Source organism: Tamandua tetradactyla, chromosome 1 (assembly GCF_023851605.1).
Source record: "Tamandua tetradactyla isolate mTamTet1 chromosome 1, mTamTet1.pri, whole genome shotgun sequence".
Lineage (NCBI taxonomy): Eukaryota > Metazoa > Chordata > Mammalia > Pilosa > Myrmecophagidae > Tamandua > Tamandua tetradactyla.
Window position 1 is genome coordinate 35,171,877 of NC_135327.1, and position 16,603 is coordinate 35,188,479.

Here is a 16,603-nt window from a genome sequence, read left to right on the forward strand (position 1 = left end):
GGTTGGGTGGCCAACTCCTCAGGGTAGGCTGGAGGTGGGGCGGCTATGTCCTCAGGGCAGGCTATTACAGAATTATCTAGAGAAGACTCAGCATTACCTAGGGTTCAGCCTGTCCACCGACATCATTATCAATCCATATGTCCCCATCCCATTTTTCAGGGTCCCACTCCTTTCCAATCAATGCCGTCACTTATAACAGCAGACACCATACAAAACTGAGATTTCAGTTTACGTTGTAAAGTTGCTACTCTAACAGTAAGATTCTGAGTCTGATTTTCAGAGATCTCAAGTCATGGCAAGAGGAAATAAGATTTTCCTTCAGGATGCTCATAGAAACATTTACATCTATCAGATGGCGCATAAGGTTCTCATTTGAAGACTTAAGCCCATCCCTTTCACTCATTAATGTATACAGTGTATCTAACAACAACCAGCCAACATCTCTATACTTCCTACTTCCACAAAACTCTGTAAAGGTGTCAAAAACATTATCCCTCAGAGCATGGCTTCATATAAGCGAAGCATTAGAAAAATCGAATGGTGATATTTTTTTTTTTTTTTTTTTTTTTTTAAAGGAAAGACAGAGAGAAGGAAGGAAGGATAGAAGGAAGGAAGGAAGGAAGAAAGGGAAACATTTCCAAACATTTTCTTGCTTTATTGTATTTTGTTTTTCCGTTTTTGTTACATGGGCTGGGGCCGGGAATCGAACCGAGGTCCTCCGGCATAGCAGGCAAGCACTTTGCCCGCTGAGCCACTGCGGCCCACCCCGAATGGTGATATTTTGACTATCTCTTTTGCCAACTCACCCCATGGATTGGAAGTATCATTCTCATTATGGGAATCAGAGTCCTTAGTGCTTTTGAGTCCAGTCAGAGTAGAAAACCAATTGTAAAAACCCATTTTTTAAGATTGTGTTTCTTAAGAACCACTCCTGGTACCAAGTTGTATTAGCTAGGGTTCTCTAGACAAACAGAATCAGCAGGAAATATCTGTAGATACAAATTTATAAAAGTCTCTCATGTAACCATGGGAACATAGAGTCCAAAATCTGTAGGGCAGACTGTGAAGCTAGTCATCACTCTGATGGAGGGTCTGGACAAACCCCACAGGAGAGGCTCACTGTCCGAAGCAGGAAAAAGAGCCTGTCTCTTCTGAATCCTCCTTAAAAGGCTTCCACTGATTAGATTAAGCATCACTCATTGCAGAAGACACTCCCCTTGGCTGATTAAAAGTGAAATCAGCTGTGGATGCATTCAGTGTGATCATGATTTAATTCTATGAAATGTCCTCATAGCAATAGACAGGCCAGCACTTGCCAAATCAGACAACCTGGTCAAATTGACACATGGACCTGACCACGACAGCAATGAACTGAATGAACCTTGGGGACAATGTGTTTTATAAAAGAAGCCAGAAACAAAAGAACAAATATGCTATGGTCTCTTTTAGACAATACTTTTAAGAAAGTTGGAGTCTAGATTTTAAGCTCTTACAGCTGCCATATTTAGTCTGAAGTTGTGAGTGTATTTCTAGATTCTAAGATATTGAGTTATATGTGTATATGCTGGTATTTCCCTGGAGCTTTGAGTACCTCTGTGACATCTAGGATTCAGAACTGGGGTTCTGCAGCCCTGAAAGTTAGCATTGCTACATATAATAGCAGTTAACGTAAATGAAAAAGAGACAGGCTTCAGTTAGAGATAAAAATGAAGTCAATCTTCTGGGACTAAGGTAAAAGAGAATATAGGGTGTGCTGGTTTGAATCTGTTGTGTACCCCAGAACAGCCAAGTTCTTTAATCCTCATACACTATTATTGAGTGGGATCTTTTGAATTGTGTCCATGGAGATATGACACACCCAATTGTGGGTGGTAACTTTCGGTTAGGTGGTTTCCATGGATATGTGTCTCCTTCCCTTCAAGGTGGGGTTGCTCACTGGAGCCCTTCAAGAGGGAACCATTTTGGAAAAAGCTTTAAAGCCACCAGAACCAACAGAGCCAACAGAATGGACCAAGCCTTGGGGAAGCCATCGAAGAGAAAGCTAGCAGATCTTGCCATGTGCCTTTCCAGCACATCATTGACCTTCTCAAACCAAGATATCTTTCCCTGGATTCCTTAGATTGGACATTTTCATAGCCTTGACTTAATTTGAACATTTTCACAGCCTTAGAGCTGTAAACTTGCAACTTGATAAATTCCCCTTTTTAGAAGCCATTCTGTCTCTGATATATTGCATTCTGGCAACTTGCAAACCAAACACAGGGTAAAAGATGATATTTAGAGCTTCATCTACTGTCTACCATTGCCTACCTCCCTGCATGGGACATGGCGTTCAGGGGTGAGGGTCCTCTTGACAATGAGGGCCATGACTCCCAGGGATGTGTCTGGCTTTAGGGTTCTTTAGAGAAACAGAACCAATAGGAGAGATCTGCAAATATGAGATTTATAAAGGTATCTCACACAACCTTGGGAATGAAAAAATCCGAAATCTGTAGGGCAGGCTGTGAAGCTGGCAGCTCCAATGAAGGGTCTAGACAAACTCCACAGGAGAGGCTCCCTGGCTGAAGAAACAATGAGTCTCTCTTCTTCTTTAAAAGCCTGCAGCTGATTGGGTTATCTCATTGTGAGTGGCATGCCTTAGTTGATTGCTAATATAATCCGCCACAGATGCAGTCAGCTGACTGATGACTTGATTTCCCATCCCTCCAGTTTATCAACCAACCTGGAAATATCGTTGTGACAATGGGCAGACCAGTGCTTGCCTGACCGGACAATTGAGCATAATCATTTGGCCAGGTTGACACCAGAATCTAAGCATCACAGATGTGAAACAAAATAAGGTATCAGTGGCTAAAAGAGATCAAATATGTCAAGAAGCTTTTCTGGTGGCTTCTCTTATGGAAGCTGCAGCTAGATATTGCCAATTGGCATGGTTTCCCAAACATCTTAACTAGTAACTTTTTTGTTTTAACTTTTTTATAGTATAATATAACATATATACAAAGCAAAGAAATAAAAAAGCAATAGTTTTCAAAGCACTCTTCAGTAAATAGTTACAGGACAGCTCCCACAGTTTGTCATGGGCTGCCTTACCATCATCTTAGATTTTCCCTTCTAGCTGCTCCAGAACATTGGAGGCTGGAAGGAATATTTATTTTTATATCATCGCAATCGACTTTTTTCTTCTTTTGTTGTGAAAAATAACATACATTCAAAAACAGTAAATTTCAAAGAACAGTGCAACAGTTAGTTGTAGAACAGATTTCAGAGTTTGGTAAGGATTACAATTCCACAATTTTAGGTTTTTACTTACAGCTGCTCTAAGATATTGGAAACTAAAAGGAATATCAATATAATGATTCAGCACTCATACTTGTTTGTTAAACCCTACCTTCTCTGTATAACTCCACCACCACCTTTGATCTTTCTCCCACTCTTTAGGGGTGTTTGGGCTATGCCTGTTCCAACTTTTTCATGTTGGAAAGGGCTATCAATAATAAGGGGGGGCGGGCCGCGGTGGCTCAGCGGGCAAAGTGCTTGCCTGCTATGCCGGAGGACCTCGGTTCGATTCCCGGCCCCAGCCCATGTAACAAAAACGGAGAAACAGAATACAATAAAACAAGAAAATGTTTAAAGATGTTTCCCTTTCTTCCTTCCTTCCTTCCTTCTATCCTTCCTTCCTTCTCTCTGTCTTTCCTTTAAAAAAAAAAAAAAAAAAAAAAAAAAAATAATAAGGGGTAGGGAGATGGAACTAGCTGATGCTCCAGAGAGGCTGGGCCCTCTAGGTTTCAGGACTTATCTGGTCCAGGGACCCATCTGGAGGTTGTAGGTTTCTGGAAAGTTACCCTAGTGCATAGAGCCTTTGTAGAATATTATATATTGCCCTAGGTATTCTTTAGGATTGGCTGGAATGATTTTGGTTACGGTTTGGTAAGTTATTATAGGTAACAGTATCTAACTGGAGTTTATGTAAAAGTGACCTCCAGAGTATCCTCTCAACTCTATTTGAACTCTGTCAGCCACTGATACCTTACTTGTTACACTTCTTTCCCCCCTTTTGGTCAGGATGGCATTGTTGATCCCACAGCACCAGGGCCGAGATTCATCCCTGGGAGTCATCTCCCACACTGCCAGGGAGACTTTCACCCCTGTATGCCATGTCTCATGTAGGGGGCAGGGCAATGATTTCACTTGCAGAGTTGGGCTTAGAAAGAGTGAGGCCACATCTGAGCAACAAAAGAGATCCCCCAGAAGTAACTCCTAGGTATGCTTATAGGTAGGCTAAACTTCTCCGCTACCTACATAAGCTTCACAAGATCAAGTCTCAAGATCAAGGGCTTGACCTATTGATTTGGGTGTCCCTAATGTTTGACCCAGTATCTGGTGTTTCCCTGGTGGTAAAGTTGAGTAATTCCATATTTTTTCTCCCACCCCTCAAGGATCTTTGCCAATACTTTTTGATTATCTGCTTAGTACATTCTGGGATATACCAGGCCTTACATTAAGCTATACAGGATTAAATGTCCTTGTTCTAGTTTGCTAGCTGCTGAAATGCAATATACCAGAAACAGAATGGCTTTTAAAAAGGGGAATTTAATAAGTTGCTAGTCTACAGTTCTAAGGCCAAGAAAATGTCCCAATTAAAACTAGTCTATAGAAATGTTCATTTCACTTGCAGAGTTGGGCTTAGAAAGAGTGAAGCCACATCTGAGCAACAAAAGAGATCCCCCAGAAGTAACTCCTAGGTATACTCATAGGTAGGCTAAGCTTCTCCGCTACCTATATAAGCTTCACAAGATCAAGTCTCCAGATAAGGCATCCAGGGAAAGATAAGATAAGGCATCCAGGGAAAGATACCTTGGTTCAGGAAGGCTGATGAAGTTCAGGGTCTCTCAAGTGAGAAGGCACATAGTGAACATGGTCAGGGTTTCTCTCTCAAGTGGAAAGGCACATGGCGAACATGGCATCATCTGCTAGCTTTCTCTCTTGGCTTCCTGTTTCGTGAAGCTCCCCAGGAGGCGTTTTCCTTCTTCATCTCCAAAGGTCGCTGGCTGGTGGACTCTCTGCTTCCTGTGGCTGTGTCATTCTCTGCTCTCTCAGAAATCTCTTGCATTCTCCAAAAATGTTTCCTCTTTTGTAGGATTCCAGTAAACTAATCAAGACCCACTCAGATGGGTGGAGACACGTTTCCAACCTAATCCAGCTTAACAGCCACTCTTGATTGAATTACATCTCCAGGGAGATGACCTAATTATAGTTTCAGACATACAGTACTGAATAGGGATCAGAAGAAATGGCTACCTTTACAAAATGGGATTAAGATTACATGGCTTTTCTAGGGTACATGCATCCTTTCAAACCAGCAAAGTCTTCTATTCTCATTCTGGACTCCCTGTGTTTCAGTTGTTTAGATGAGTTACCTAGATAGGTTGAGTTAGATTATGTGCTACAGAAGATTTAGTTTCTGGACAAAATAAACTTTTGTTCCTTTGCTCTCAAAGAGTAGGTGTGGTTCTAAGAATATAGACTATGTCTTCCTTACCCCTGTGTTCTGAATTACCTTAATAGCGACCTGATCTTATCTCTAAATCATATCTTATCTCTAGATCATTCTTATCTCTAAATACCAAGTTATATATAAACAGCCTCTCAAATCCAGAAATAATAATTACCACTCTAGACAAAATGTGACTGCTACAAGACTTTACAGTCTAGACCCCTGTTTTCTTACAAGCATTTTCTAAATGAAACCATACTTATTTTGCCTCACCAGATGTCCCACAGGTTCATTCACAGTGTTGCATGCCTCACAACTTTGTTCCTTTTTGTAGCAGCACAATATTTAATCATATGTATACACCTACTTGGACATGGTGTATAATTCTTGTAATATGCCATTGGATTCAATTTGCATTTATATTTATTAGGGAGACTGGTCTGAAGTTTTCTTTTTTAATAGTATTTTTATCTGGCTTTGGTATTAGGGTAATGTTGGCTTCATAGAATGAGTTAGGTAGTGCTCCCTCTTCTTCAGATTTTTGGAAGAGGTTGAGCAGAAATGATGTTAATTTTTCTTGGAATGCTTGGTAAAACTCACCTGTGAAACCATCCAGTCCTGGGATTTTCTTTGATGGAGGGTTTTTGATAACTGATTCAATCTCTTTACTTGTGATTGGTTTGTTCAGTCTTGTATTTCTTCTTGAGGCAGTGTAGGTTGTTCATGTGTTTGTAGGAAGTTGTCCATTTTATTTAAGTTGTCTGTCTTGCTGGCATACAGTTATTCACAGTAGCCACTTGTCTTTTTTTTATTTCTTTGGCTTTTGTGGTAATGCCTCCCCCTCATGTCTAATTTTATTTATTTGCAGCTTCTCTCTGTTTGTCTTTGTCAGTTTAGCTAAGGGTTTGTTGATTTTATTGATCTTCTCAAAGAACCAACTTTTGATTTTATTGATTCTGTTTATTTTATTTTACTATTTCTTATTCTTCATTTCATTTATTCCTGCTCAAGTTTTTCTTTCTTTTTTCTTTCCTTCAGCTTGCTTTGGGATTAATTTGCTCTTCTTTCTCCAGTTTCTCCCATTGTTCAGTTAGGTCTTTGATTTTTTCTCTTTTTTATTGTAGGGATTTAGGGCTATAAATTTCCCTCTCAGCACCGCCTTTGTTGCATCCCATATGTTTTGATACGTTGTGTTCTTGTTTTCATTCATCTCAAGATATTTACTGCTTTCTCTTGCAAGATCTTTTTTGACCTACTGATTGTTTAAGAGTATGCTATTTAACCTCCATGTATTTGTGTATTTTCTGATTCTCCATTGTTATTGATTTCCAGCTTCATTCCATTATGATCAGAGAATGTACTTTATATAATTTCATTCTTTTAAAGTTTATTAAGACCTCTTTTGTACCCCAGCAAATGGTATATACTTGAGAATATTCCATCAGTACTTGAGAAAAATGGGTATCCTGCTGTTTTGGTATGCAGTGTTCTATGTGTGTCTCTGAGGTCTAGTTCATTATTCATATTATTGAGATTCTTTGTTTCTTTATTTACCCTCTGTTTAGTTGTCCCATTTATTGGAGAGAGTGGTGTGTATAAGTCTCCCACTATTATGGTAGAGTAATTTATTACTCCGTTCAGTTTTGCCTGTGCTTGCCTTTTGTACTTTGGGGCACCTTGATTAGGAGCATAGATGTTTATGATTGTTATTTCTTCTTGTTGAATTGTCCCTTTTATTACTATATAGTGTCCTTCTTTATCTCATAACATTTTTTACATTTAAAGTCTATTTTGTCTGGTATTAGTATAGCTACCCTGGCTTTCTTTTGGTTTTGACTTGCTTGGAATTTCTTTTTCCATCCTTTTATTTTCAGTGTATTTGCATCTTTGTTTCTTAGATGAGTCCCTTGTAAATAGCATATACATGGATCATGTTTTCTAATCCCTTCTACTAGTCTATCAGGGACTAGCAGAAGGAAGTCTGTGACTGGGGAGTCTAATCCATTAATATTCGAAGTTATTACAGTAAAAGCAATTCTTGATTCAACCATCTTATCCTTTGGTTTTTATATGTCAGATCTATTTGTTCTCTCTCTCTTTTTTTTATCCTTTAAGTTACCCTTAGTAATATTCTTCAATTCTGTACCCTCCTCCAGACCTCTTATCTTTTCTTTTCATCCAGCTGGACTCCCTTTCTTAGTTCTCATAGGGTTGGTTTCTTGCTAATGAATTATCTCAGCTCCTGCTTATCTGGGAATATTTTAAACTCTATCTCATTTTTGAAACTCTCCCAACTTTGCTGAACAGAGAATTCTTGGCTGGCAATTTTTCTCTTTCAGTATGTTAAATATATCATGCCACTGCCTTTTTACCTCCATGGTGTCTGATGACTAGTCAGCACTTAGTCTTAGGTGCCTTCCCTTGAATCGTTTTTCTCTTGCTGCTTTCAGAAGTTTCTCCTCTTTCACTGATTACTATGTGTCTTGGAGTGGGCCTATATAGATTTATTCTGTTTGAAGTATGTTGGGCTTCTTGTATTTGCATATTTATGTCTTTTATAAGGTTTGGGAAACTTTCAGCCATAGTTGCTTTGAATATTTTCCTGGCCCTTTTCCCTTTTTTTCTCCTTCTGGGAGCCATGATGCATATATTTGTGTGCTTTGTGTTGTCAGTCATTTCTCTGAGACCCTGCTCAAAATTTTCTGTTTTTTCTCCATTTGTTCTTTTGTCCATTCAAATTCAGTTGATCTGTCTTCTTGCTCACTGAGTCTTTCTTTTGCTTCTTTAAATCTTCTGTTTTGTGAACCATGGTCTCCCGCATGGAAGGTGAGCATTCTCCTGCTGAACCACAGTATATTTTTAATTTTATCCTAGTGTCTTTTTTTTCCATATCATCTATTTTTTTCTGTGTATTTTTCCAAATTCTTCTTTATACTCTTCCAGTGTCTTTTTAATATCTTGTATCTCTTTATACACATTTTCCTTCACTTCTTTGAATTGATTTAGATTTGTTTGCATAACTTTGATTAGTACCAGATTCTGTATCTCCTCTGACTTTTTTTTTCTTTATTTTTATTTCCTCTGACTACTTTTTTTTTTTTTTTTTTTTACATGGGCAGGCACCAGGAATCAAACCCGGGTCCTCTGGCATGGCAGGTGAGCATTCTTGCCTGCTGAGCCACTGTGGCCTGCCCGAATTTTAAGGTTTTTTTTTTGTTTTTTTTGTTTTCATGGGCAGGCACCGGGAATCGAATCCGGGTCCTCTGACATGGCAGGCAGGCACTCTTGCCTGCTGAGCCACTGTGGCCTGCTGACTACTTTTTGATCTGTTCATTTGACTGGGCCAAACTCTTCCTGAGTTTTAGTATGCCTCTTGATTTTTTTCTGTTATCTGGTCATCTGATTGTCTTGATGGGTCTATTCTGAAGGTCAATTTCTCTTTCTTGTCTAGGGTTTAATTGTTGCCTGGGTTTGTTTTAGGTCACTACTTTGATAGTTGAAAGTATTAAAATATTACAGTTAAGTGTAGTCCATAATTGTAATGGGTAATGTTTTTTCCATATATCTCTCTATTATTAAGTCCTTATTATAGTGTCATACATTTGTTTTAGTTAATGAAATTTTTTTTATTTGTACAGTTAATCTCAGTCATTGTCCACCACAAGATTCACTGTGTTACACGTTCCCATGTTTCAACCTCCAGCTTTCCTTCTAGTGATGGAAATGGCTCGAAACTTCCCCCTTCCCCTGCATTCACACACCATTCAGCACTGTTAATTACTCTCACACTAATCTGCTACCATCACCTCTGTCCATTTCCAAAAGTTTAAGTATACCCCTAGTTAAACATTCTGCACATATTAAGCAACTACTCCTGATTCTTTAGCCTCATTCTATATCCTGGGAGCCTATATTCTATATTTTATGTGTATATCTTACATATTATAATTAATTCTCATCAGTGAGATCATACAATATTTGTGTTCCTTAAGTTTTTTTCTAGCTAGTGATATAACAACAATTTCCTTAAGGGCTGAGAGCTAATAAAAATAAACAGTCTAAAACAAAAAATTCCTTTCATAGCCTTAGTAAATTGGCTCTCTGTTGGCTGGTGCTCTTCTTCAGAGGTTAGCCTTCCTATCAAGAAGAGCCACCAAAGGCTAAAGCTTGGGTCCTTTGTCTTTTCTGAGCATATATCTTACCCTGGACATACACTCATGGCCTTAGGTGTTCCATTGTTTAGAGGGATCCAAATGCCCCTGCTACTCCCTTTGAGACAGACCTCTTCTCTCCCCCAGGTGCTTTTTTGTATACCTTGAAACTGGTAATCCTTTGTCAGGGGTGGTCCGATTTGGTTGTTTCTTAGGCTTCTTTAGCTGTCAGCAGTTGCTTCTGCCTCTAGTGCAAGTTCTGTGTAGGCAAATCGAGACATGTCCTCATTCAGTCTTTCAGACTGTCACCTGATAGATTAGCACTAACATGCAGTCACCCCAGTATGTGCATAGGGCTTACTTGGCTTCCTCTGGAACAGGTCCAGGGACGCACATTGATATTACAAGTTGGATCCATACTGTGCCGGGGAGGAGTCAGAAAGGGGGCTATGAACCTCTCCTGTCTTTTGTAAGCTGCATTTTCTTGATTCAGTGCTTACCATGTTACTGCAACCCTCTGGCTGTTTTCTGGAGCTCTGGGGAAGATGGCTCTGCCAGTTTTTGCTAGTTGTTCTGTGTGGGGACAGAACCCTGGAGCATCCTATGCTGCTATCGTAGTTGACCAGAACTCCCTGCTTTAAGTTAATCTTTATGCCAAATGTTTAGGAAATTTGGATGCAATTAATGTAAGCAAGTAATGATCCTGTGAGTTTTATTAAGGAGCAATAAATTAAATGTTCCATCTTGTTTAACAGATGACTTGTTTACCAGAAGAGAAGTAAAATACATGGATTGGCTGAGAGATATTTCAGTCACTATTGGTCATTTATCCAAAAACTGTCACCCAAGATTCCCAAAGTACCTTTCAGACCTTTTCCCCAAGGGTTTAGTTGTGATGATTTGAATTGTGATTTTATAAATCTATGTGAATAATTGTCAATCTCTGTAAGACTTATATACCAGAGTAAAAGCTAGAATTTCCTTATGGATTCTTAAAGGTGTGATCTGCAAAACCCATCCTGTAAAGGTACCAACAAAGACAAGAAATTATTTGTAATTTCCATATGTTTTAGACGTGACACCAGAGTCTACTTCCCAATTTTCAGTGGAAGTAACATTTCTTGCTTGTATTCCTTATATGGAAGGTGGGGTCCCATGTTTGGATTATTTTTAACACAAGTTAAACAACTTTGAGTTACTTTATGAATAGTTCTTTGCATTTTTTGCCCTATTATATAGTTTTTAAGCCATTGATAAGTAGCATCTCTCCCATGATGAGTGCTCTGATACAAATAGGTGAGATCCTTTTCCATTAGGTACTCAGGGATGAGAGTTACCCGATCTTCGTTAATGAGCCATCCTTCATCTGAATCACTTGTATGGAAACTTGGGTTGGTACTTAATATCTGTTTTATATATAGAAAAACACCATTCGTTTGCTCTGAAAATATTATCAGTCAACTAGTGAGGTATGAAGTTTTAAAATTTCATATCTGGTATAAGAGAAATTATTAGTGGTGTGTTTGGGACTTTTGATTTAGCTGCTGTTTTAGCTTCTGTATCTGCTTTTTGATTTCCTTTTTATAGACTCTATATCTCCTTTTTGGTAGGCTGTGGCCGTGCATTATAGCTACTTCTTTAGACATCATTACTGCTTTTGGTCTTACTCTTTTTTTTTTAATTACTGCTTTTAATAATGTTAAAATTATATCTGTGTAGTTTGATTGCTTTCTTTCCAAAGGTTAAAAGTCCTCTTTCTTTCCAAATTGCTGCATGGGCATGCACTATGTTAAAGGCATGTTTAGAGTCGGTATATATATTTACCTGCAGGTTTTTTTCCTCAATGTAGGTCTGGTCAGCAGGAATAGACTTCATCAACTGTTTTTAAATAATCAAATATGGTGCTTCTTTCCCACTTTGGAAGAAGAGTAGATGCGTTTAAGTACGAGGAAGCTTTTAGGATTACAGTTGGATTGTCTAATAAAATGACCAGTAGTGAGCCAGTGTGCTGATTTGCAACTGTTATCACTAGGGGTGATAGTGAGTGATGCCACTCCTATTTCTACCCCTTATTTTCCTGGACCTGTAAATCCTGGCTATGGGAGAAACAGCAGCATAGAGTGCAGATGCAGAGCATACATAGCCTCCTGGAGAACACTGCCCTAGCCCTGCAAGGTATTCACCTAGTTAGCGCCATAATTGAGTCTTCGAAAGGCCATTCCACCATTCTATCAACCCAGCTGCCTCTGTGTGGTGGGGAACATGGTACAACCAGAGAATTCCATGCACATGTGCCCATCCTCACATTTCATTTGCTCTGAACTGGGTTCCTTGACGAGACACAGTGCTGTGTGGAATACCATGATGGTGGATAAGACATTCTTCAAGTCTGTGATGGTAGTTTTGGCAGACGCATTGTGCGTAGGGAAGGCAAACCCATATTCAGAGTATGTATCTATTCCAGTTAGTGTCTATTTCATGATAAAAGTGATCCAATTTAATCAGTCTGCTACCTGATCAGGTAGCAGGTTGATCACCTCAGGGAATGGTGCCATATCAGGGACTAAATTTAGCTCTCTTCTTCTGGCAGATTAGGCACTCAGCAGTGGTTGTAGCCAGGTTGGTCCTGGTGTGTGGAAGTTCATGTTGTTGAGCCCATGCATAACCTCCATTGCTATTACCATGCCCACTCTGTGCATGAGCCCTTTGGGCAACGACAGGAGTGGCTGGCAAAAGAGGATGACTTGTAGTCACAGAATGGGTCCTCTTATCCACTTGATTATTAAAACCTTCCTCTGGTGAAGTCACCCTCCTTTGGGAACTCATATGGGACACAAATATTGCCCACTCAGAAAGGTCTATCCATATAATTCTTCCCCAGATCTTTTTTTTTTTTTTGGCATGGGCTGGCACTGGAAAACGAACCTACGTCTCCATTGGCATGGCAGGCAAGAACTCTGCCTGCTGAGCCACCATGACCTGCCCCCCCACTCCAGGTGTTTTTGCCGCCAGTTTTTCAGTTGTGCTCCTTCCAAGCCCCTGACCATCCAGCCAAACCAGTAGTAACAGCCTGTGAGTCAGGATACAAAAACATCTCTGGCTAGTTTTCCTTTCAAGCAAAATGAAGAACCAGATCGAAGTTCTGCCTGCTGGGAGGTGTTCTTCTCACCACTGTCCTGTAGGGACATCCCAGAAAGGTGCTGTCGTGCTGCAGCCGTCCACTTTTGGGTGGTACCTGCATATTGTGCAGAACCATATGTAAATCAGGCCTGAGTTTCTCTTCCTCAATCAACTGAGTGTAAGGAATGCCCCAAGAGGCAATAGCTCTGGGCTGGGAAAGAGAAGGTAATGTGGCAGAAGTGAGGGCCGTGGGCATTTGGGCCACTTCCTCATGTAACTTAACCTGTGCCTTTAGGACCTGCTTGGGCTTCCTGTAATGGCTTTGGTTTAAGTCTGAAGCTAGGAATCCAGATTCTATAAAACCCTGCCCTTCCTAAGAATCCTCGAAGTTATCTTTTGTTGACTTCTGCTACTCTGACTAAAGCTTTTTTTCTGTTGGGCGGTAGATCTCTTTGTCCTCTTGCTAATTTAAACCGTATGTATTTTACTGATGATTGTGAAGTTTGGGCTTTTTTCTTAGAAGCTTTATAGCCCCTAAAATTAAAGTCTGTATAGTATTCTGATTAGATGCTTCTTTAGTATAGCTTGCAATTAAGAAATCATCTAGTTATTATAATAATATTCCTTTGTGGAGTTGTAAGTCTCTTAAATCTCTAGCTAATGCTTCTCCAAATATTGCCAGAGGATTTTTAAATCCTTATGGTAGGACAGTAGAACAGTATTGTTTTATTTTTGTAGTGGGATTTTCCCATTTGAAAACAAAGAGTTCTTGAGATTTTTGATCAGGAAATATACAATAAAAGGCATCTTTTATGGTCTAAGACATGAACCAGCAGAGGTCTCCTGATAAGGTCATGAGCAAGGTGTAGTAGTTGGAAACTATAGGGTATGCATCTTCCATGATCTGATTGATGGCTTGGAGATCTTGTGGAAAGTGATATTTCCTTATCCTATTGGTTTTTCTGACTGGCAATATTGGTGTATTATAAGAGGATTGACAAGGCCATATTAGTTGATATTTTAGAAAGATTTCAATTAGTGGAGCAATTCCTTGTCTAGCTTGAGAGAATATTGTTTTTCGTAGCTTACTTAGTTGTCAGTGCTTTACCAGAACTGGTTTTGCAGTGTTTGCTTGTCCCAGCTTCTTGTTGGCTCAAACCTCAGGGTTTAGAACTTTCAAGATCCTTCTGAAATATGGATAGCATGTTTGTTTCTGTGAACAGCAGTGCAGCTTGTAGGGTACTGGCCTGTCTGGGAGGCACTTCTTTTGATAAACATTCTGGGGAAAAAGTTATTTAAGCTTGGAATCATGCTTATGTTTCTGGCATTTTCTGGGCTCTCTGGATCTAATCAGTGTATTGTCTGTAAGTATTGTAAATTCTTTCTAGGAAGGCTGAAGCATTTTCTGTTGGTCTTTGTATTAATTGTTCAACTTTTGGCAGCTTTCTGGTCGAGGAACTCCATTTTGTATACCCATTTTAATACAGTCTTTATAAAATGTTCCAATTTGGCTCAATCTCAACAATAATTTAGATCCCACTCTGGGTCTGTTACTGGTAGAGTCAAATGTGCTCTGGTATGTGCTAGATTACTGGGTGATTCATCTCATATTCTATCTGCTTCTTGTTTTTCTTTCTCTATTACCAACCTCTTTTCTTTTCCTGTTATTAGTGTGTTTAATAAAGCTTGTATATCTGGCCAGTTGGGATTGTAGGTTGCAAATATGGAAGAGATTAAACTTTCCATTCTCCTGGTATCTTCTCTGTAAAGAAGATTGTTATTTTTTTTCAATTGTACAAATCTGGGGTGGAAAAGGGGGTCTGTATGTATATAGATTTCCTTGGTCTCCCTTGCTTATCTTGTTCCTGCCAGTACTTGTAGAAAGGAAAGATATTTTTCCGATGGCTCTTCTGCTGGTTTTAGAGACCTGCCCTGGCCAAGTTAGGTATCCTGTTGGGCAATTGAGGGGGAGACCACTTCTGTTCCTAGTTTTGATTTCTTTGGTTTGGTTAAGGGGGGATACAGAGTTGAAGGAGAAAGTATCGTGCAGTGTGGGGTAGTGACAGAGGAAGGGAGGGCAGTGGAGTGGAAGCAAAGGGGAGAAGAGGGTGGAGAGGGAGAAAGAGGCACTCCCTCCCTTTCACCTCCCCTCCCAGTTTGTCGCTTCTTGGTTGTAAGATGGAGGCAGAGGAGTGGATGGGAGGCTAATACAGGGTCTTTTGGGTCCTCAGGATTAGAATTAGCGGGGATGGTTTTTACTTCTGTTTGAGTTTTTACTGACATCTCAGGTAAGATAATACCATTTCTTGATTGCACAGCTTGTTGGGAAAGGCAAATACAATATTCAACATACATTAATTCATCCCATTTCCTTTTTCCGTTACAGAATCGTTCTAGCTGCAGTAAAATATCTAAAATATACTTATCCACTGTTCCATTGTCATGCCATTTCCCTTCTGCTTCTAAAGCATGGCCAGGTCGAACAGTGCTACAATAATGCACCATTCTTTGTTTTTTCATAGGCGATAGGCAAATTTATCCCAGTTCTTCAGAATGCAGCAAATTGGGCTATGTTAAGGGATAGTGTTAACATTTCCCGTGTCAGTAATTTTCTAGTACAGACTTATTAATAATAGCTAATAATAACTCTAAGTATCAACAACTACCAATTTTTATGCTTAACAATCAATCATAAACCAGTAAACCACATACACATGTATATTTAATACAAGGTGTGTGTATACATTCAGGGACTCAAATCTTATTGTTAGGGGACTCAACCCCCTATGTGGGGGACTCCAACCTATTTTTTTGGCATGGGTAGGCTCCAGGAATCGAACCTGGGTCTCCAGCATGGCAGGTGAGAATTCTGCCACTAAGCCACCATTGTATCACCCTCCAACCCTCTTTTGAAAGGTAGGGTAGTTAGAGCAAGCAGAACTCTCTGGAGGTGGGACTCTAACCCTTTTTCTTTCCTCCTGGTTCGCCTCTGCCTTGATAACCTACTCACACAATTTGCTGTCTGGTTTTGAAACTGTTTCTCCCTTTGAAATAATGAAAAGTGCCAGCAATCCTGGAACACCAGCTGGGTGGGATAAACTCATATATGTGGTATACTGCCGAGTCTCTAGACTAACCGTTCTAATTGGCCACAAAGATTCAGTTACTTTGCTCACCTGTCCAGCCAGGGCTTCAGTACTTTAGGCAGTTGGACTCCTATGGGCCATCCGTCCCATCTGGGTCATCGGTTGTTATCAAACAAAAATGCAAATTCACTGCCTGATGTGCTTAATGACCTATTCTGAGACACCAGGATTTCAGAGAGCAGAAGAACTGTAATTGTGCTGAGCAGCACAAGGAGAACAGGAGGTTAAAACCTCAGCTCTGTCTCCCTAAACTGCAGAAACTTGAAGAGTTGTATAGTATTCAGACAGAGGCATTGGGCTTAGGGTCATGGGCATTATTAATTCTGAGCTGGCTCGAGTTACTTTATTAATAATTATTAAGGGAGCTGTGTGAAGCAGGGACCGGGCTTCAGAGTTGTAACATGTGTTAAGAGGATACAAGTGGGGCCAGTCATGGGTTGCCCTTTTGCTGTCCAGTTATATGAATTGAGATAGGGAGTGTTGGCAGAGCCAGTCATGAGTTATACTGTAAAATACCATTGTCCAGGCATTCAAACACCTGGGCTACAGTTCAGGGTCTTAAAACTGTTACAAGTATTTGCTACTTCAAAGGTTAACAGACATTAAGACAAGATAGGTGTTTACTGAAGAGCCAGTCACAGTCTTCAGGAAACATTACATTTACAAAATGGTCTGTACTGCCATACAGT

General features: G+C 39.9%; 1 protein-coding gene across 1 annotated transcript in view; it reads left to right on the plus strand.

Moving 5' to 3' along the window:
- Positions 1 to 16,603, plus strand: part of APMAP (adipocyte plasma membrane associated protein) — a 49,721-nt gene that overhangs the window by 13,456 nt on the left and 19,662 nt on the right. The gene's annotated exons all lie outside the window — the stretch shown is intronic.